We start from the raw sequence: 6,000 nt of genomic DNA, 5'->3' as shown, positions 1-6,000 counted from the left end.
GCCGAGTGATTTCTCCTGAACTGGCTCGTTGATGGCTTTTTCGGACCCATCCGTCCTTATATGGGCTTTGTCGCTGTCGCTGTCGGATCCCACCGTCCGTTCATTGGGCCAATATTCTTTTTCACTTGAACTCATGATTTCGTCGATTTCCTCTGTCGTGAGGGTCGTCTGTTCTTCCATCAACCTCCTCAATGGGCTCAGGTTGGGTACTACCATAGTTCTGGGTCTCCATGGTCCTCCATGCTCATCCGAAGCCTCTTGCATGTGCCATCCAGAATCATTCGTTGCTCTGAGTTCAGGGTTCACAATTCCTGTGGTGTCATACGCTCCTCTCTCCTGGGTAGCGTGCAGTTGCTTGCTATCATTTCGTTGTTGCTGAGGCCTAACGTTCTGTCGTTGCTTGCATGCCTTCGTCATGTGGCCCGGCTTTCCACATGTGAAGCAAAGTTTCTCTTTCCTCCTTCGTTCTCTTTCCTTGTCGGATACGAAGGGCCTATGCTGTGTGGCATCCAGCTCCATTGGTCGTGGTCCATAGGGATCTTCATACCCTTGGCTTCGTGGTTGAGCTGGTCGTTTATCGTTCGATCGATAGTGGCTCGTTCGTGGGTTTCCTCTGAAGGTGTTTCCATATCTTGACTCCTTCTGTCTGACTCTAAGGTCATACAGGGTGTTGTCAATCTTGACGGCTCGTTCAAAGAGTTCGTTCAATGAAGTCGGTCGTTCCATCCAAACTAGTTTCTCCTGAATCTCTGGTTTCAACATTTCTTCGAACTTCGCAATGTACATCGTCTCGTCCCAATTCAGATGGGTGATGATCTGCTGGAAATCAGATACCAACTTGGCTACTGATCCTGTCTGTTTGAGTCGCCATAGCTTCCGTTCAGCGTTCCGTGTGGCGTCAATATCTCCAAACGTTCTCTGGAGTCGTTTCTTGAATTCAGTGAAGCTGCTAAAAACCTCAGTGGTATTGTCGTTATGGTATTGTTCATCTTTCTCCTGGAAGTCGCGCAAGGTAGGTTCAAACCAATCAAATGCTGGTCCAGTCAAATAAGTTGCTGCAAGTAGGACTTTGTCGGATTCGAAGATGAGCTTGCTCCGGTTCATGCGGATATACAAGTCCAACTGGGTGATGAAGGGTCGCAACTTGTATCGAGTACCATCAAAGGGTTCCGGCGGTCGAACTTTGATAGCTTTGGCTGACTGTCGTTCTTCCAAAGTAGTGATGCTTTCCTGCAGCTGGCTAACCATTCCAAAGAGCTCTTCATAAGTCGGAGTTCGTCCCTCAGATCCACGAGAGGATCTAGGAGTAGTGTTGCTGTTACTGTTGTTGGACATGGTTGCAGTTCGTGTTTTAAGTCAATATAGTCTCGAAACCTGACTCGTACTGACTGGCGATCAATGTGTCACAACCTGGCTTCTCTCGTATCGTACCTAGGGTTCTAGTTAGTTATATTTCGAGACTGGACACTTACCCTAAGTGTCTCCCAAGTAATCGTATGCTCAATGCCCCTCCGGGTCCGGTTCGGTATGTCGTATGCGTTGATGGGTATATCGCCCCCTCCAGGCTCCGTAAGATAGTCAACAAGTAGAAACAATAAAGGTAACGAATAGAGAAACAAGGCCAACCGAGTACGTATACTGGGTTGTTGGTTAAGTGCGGACGAGTCAGAAACTAGAAGGTAACCAATGCTGTAAGACTTGAAAATTGATCGCGAAGAACTAAACTAAGTACATGAATGAGCGTCCTTATATATCCTTCCTGGTCATATCAGTGATCTGTCACTTCCTATCACTGATATGGTATTTCGTAGTCCTGCTATGTTATTTCATATCATCGCTATGCGGGAACATATCACTGATATGCCGATCACGTGACATGGCCGTCAAATATCAATCTGATCCTTGTTCCATCTTGCATATCCACCATCAACTGTTATCCAATGATTCCATCCTAACCCTGTATCATCACGTGAGGTTGATACGGCAAGGTCTGTAACACAATCAAGTGGAATAGGACAGTGGGATCCTTCCCAATCCCACCTCTCAAGAATGGAGAAACAGTCCACACCACTCCTGACGCCAAAGCAGAGCTCCTGGTAAAAACCCTCCTCCAGAAGGCTGCCTGCGCAGATGACATCCCCTTTGACAATAGTGACAATCCAGAGGCAACCCTCCCCTTTCCGACCATCACATCTGGAGAAGCATACCAAGCTATCTTCCAAGCCAAGAGCAGCACACCTGGGCAAGACGAGATATCCAATGCAGTCCTGAAGAAGGCCTGGCCTGCTCTTGGCCCCCATATTTCAGCTCTGTACAAACATTGTGCTGCAACTGGATGGCACCCAACTCCCTTCCGACAAGCCCTGTTGGTAGCCCTCCCCAAGCCAGGGAAGAAGGACTACAGTAGCCCACGCTCATACAGACTAATTGCTCTCCTCTCTACCTTGGGGAAAGGACTGGAACGCCTTATTGCCCGGAGATTAGCTTGGACGGCCATCAAACACAAGGTCCTCCACCCCCAACAATTTGGGGCCCTCCCCTGCCGTTCAGCTACCGACCTGGCGGCAGCTTTGGTGCATGACATTGAAGAATCTTGGGCCCGGGGTCTCAGCGCCTCCATACTAACTCTGGATTTGAAAGGCGCATTTGACGCGGTCCTGTCAGGCAGGCTGAACCATCAACTCCGCAGACAAGGATGGCCTGCCACAGTGCTCCGCTGGGTGTCAAGCTTCACCCAAGACCGAACAGCAGCTATACAATTGGACGGGCATCAGAGCTCAACCTTTGCAGTCCCAGCAGGCTTGCCTCAGGGCTCCCCAGTCTCACCAATCCTGTTCATGCTGTACATTGAACCTGTCTTCAAGATAGGTCCAACAATCGCCCGCAGAGGTCGTTTTGGATATGCAGATGATATCTGCCAACTAGTTGTCAGCAAGTCCCTTGAAGAAAACACCACCAGGCTACAAAACATCACAACAGACCTGATGGCTTGGGGCCGAAGAGAAGGACTCACTTTTGACCTGGCTAAAACAGAGCTCCAGCATTTCACCAGAGGTTGGAAGAGGAACAACCCCACCTGCTCAATCCAAACCCCTGAGGGCACAGTGGAGATTAAACCTCCCCTACTCAATGAGGCGACACGCTGGCTGGGAATCTGGTTTGACCGGAAGCTCAAATTCAGAATACATACCCAGACACTGGCAGCCAAGGCAAAACTGGCCGCTAATGGCATACAAGCCCTGGCCAACACTGTACGAGGAGTCAAAGCCCCCTACTGCGGCAAGCAACAATTGCCTGTGTGGTCTCAGTCTTATGCTATGGGGCTGAGGCATGGTGGCCAGGACGGCACAGACCAAGGCAGAGCATTTCAGGTGAACAAAAACTGGTATCTAATGGGGTAGCTGCACAGCTAGCCTGTCTGGATCAGGTGCTCCGCAGTGCGCTCCTAGGGACCCTCCCAGTTTACAGGACCACCCAAACAGCAGCACTTCACCGGGAATCGGCTATACCGCCTGTGGAACTCCTCCTCAACCAGAGACGGCGCGGCCTAGAAGTCAGAGTTCAACAACTGGATGCCCGACACCCTCTGTACCGCCGGGCCATGCACCAAAAAAGCCGACACATCAAAACCCGCTTCCGCCGGGCCATCGACCCGGCAAACATCCATCTCGTTGAACAGATAGATCCACTACTGATGAGCCCCTGGGATATAAATCCAGAGCCCAAAGAGCGGCCAATTGCAATTCCGAAGACACAGTCCAAAGAAGCGTTTAAAAAGTGGCTAGAGAGCATCCCACCTTCAGCAATGGTCGTATACACAGATGGGTCCAAAGAAAAGGAGGACACTGCTGCAGGCGCTGGCTGGGTAGGCTACTGGGGCACCAGTACGATCAAGATCCTCTGTGGGCACAGGAAGCTCCCCAACCAGGAGGTATTTGATGCAGAGGCCCACGCGGCCCTGCTTGGCCTACAGGCAGCCCTCAAAGACCCCAGAACTCGATACGCAACAGACATATACATCTGCCTAGACAACTTGGAAGCAGTACAGCAACTCCAAGGCCAACCCAAAGGATCAAGTCAATCAACGTTCATGAACTTCCAAAAAGCCGCCCAGATTTGGCCACACTGCCCCAGAGCACCTGGCATACAATCAGGCACAGTACAGGTGAAATGGGTCCCTGGACACACAGGCATCAAAGGAAATGAAGAGGCGGATAAGGAGGCCAAGTTGGGCTGCCATGCTCCCTTTGAGTTCCCTCTACCACCTGCCTCAATAGCAGCCGCCAAGCGGGCAGCCCAGACAGTGCACTGGCAATGCTTTGCACATTTCTGGGCAGAGAAGGCCCCCAAACGATATAAGGACCTTGGTATAGGAATAGAGAAGCGGCCACCGGAGCTCCATCTTCCCCGAGCAGCTCTGGGTCGCCTCCTAGCTGCCAGGAGCGGTCATGGTGACTTTGCAGAGTACCATGAACGTTTTAAACATGAGGAGGCCCTACTGACATGCTCATGTGGCCGCAGAAAAGAGCCCTCCCACTTCTATTTCTGCCGAGAGGGTCGCAAAGCAGCGGCACATCCTTGGGGCCAACAACGAGTAGTGGATATCCTCACCAAAAAGACCGGTTTCACTGCATATGCAGATTGGCTGGATAGATCACATTTCTATACTGCCATCTGTAAACGCCATTAAGATGCTAAATGTGTCAAAGCTGGGAACCTCTAGGGCTTACCTCTGGTTCCCTCCTCTCCTTTCCTCCTTCCCCTCCTCTTCCCCTTCTTCCCCCCCTCCCTCTTTTTCTCACTTCTCCTCGTTTCCATATCAAGAAAACTCGAAGATGCCTAGATTGCTTTTAACAGCTGTGAAAACCCAAGCAGCTCCCCGCGCGGGGAGCTACCTGTATTTAGATGATAGATGGTAGTTTAGCTAGGAGATAGGCAGTTCCGATCTGCCCGTCGTATGTCCCGCACCGGGACCAGGGCTTTTCCGCTTCCGAGGCTCCCAAGGAGCCGTGGAGGCGTGGAAAGACCCGACCCTCGACGTTAAATAGAGACACACACACACACACTACTACTACTACTACAGGATGGTATATGGTATATGGTATACGGTATACACCGTGGCACATGAATTGGTATACGGACCAAAGGATATATAAGGACGCTCATTCATGTACTTAGCTTAGTTCTTCGCGATCAATCTAGTTAATCAAGCATTGGTTACCTTCTAGTTTCTGACTCGTCCGCACTTAACCAACAACCCAGTATACGTACTCGGTTGGCCTTGTTTCTCTATTCGTTACCTTTACCGTTTCTATTTGTTGATTATCTTACGGAGCCTGGAGGGGGCGATATACCCATCAACACATACGACATACCGAACCGGACCCGGAGGGGCATTGAGCATACGATTACTTGGGAGACACTTAGGGTAAGTGTCCAGTCTCGAAATACAACTAACTAGAACCCTAGGTACGACACGAGAGAAGCCAGGTTGTGACACTGTGGCAAACAGGGCAATAATACTCTTAGAGTCACAAGTGAGTCAATGGATGAGAAGGTAGACATATATTGGTATCTGGAAGTGAACATGAAAGGTCTAAAAACTAGAGATTATAGAAGATAGTACCTATACCTCCATGGTTCCGAAACTAAGCCCCGGTTTGAGGGTTGGTCATGGGAGCTCTCAATCTCCTGTTGATTTAAGCCTAGCTCACAGGATAGTCGGTTATGTCCCTGGGAAGGTTGAGCAAGCTCCTTCGACCCAGATCAATTCCAGTAGCGGACTGGAATTTCACCTGAACTTAATCTAGATAATTTCAAGTGACTGTCAGATTTATGATGCTAGCGCTTGGACCGGGGGTTTCGCACCAGGTGTGAGTGGCTGTAGAGTATCGCACCCCTCTATAGAGCACACACACTAGTTGTGTGAGCGCCATAAGTTGACACCACCTCGCACCCTTTAGGGATACCTCTCTTCCAAGTTTGAGTTTCTCAATGATC

Source organism: Aspergillus chevalieri, chromosome 5 (genome assembly GCF_016861735.1).
Source record: "Aspergillus chevalieri M1 DNA, chromosome 5, nearly complete sequence".
Lineage (NCBI taxonomy): Eukaryota > Fungi > Ascomycota > Eurotiomycetes > Eurotiales > Aspergillaceae > Aspergillus > Aspergillus chevalieri.
This window is presented reverse-complemented; position numbering follows the sequence as displayed.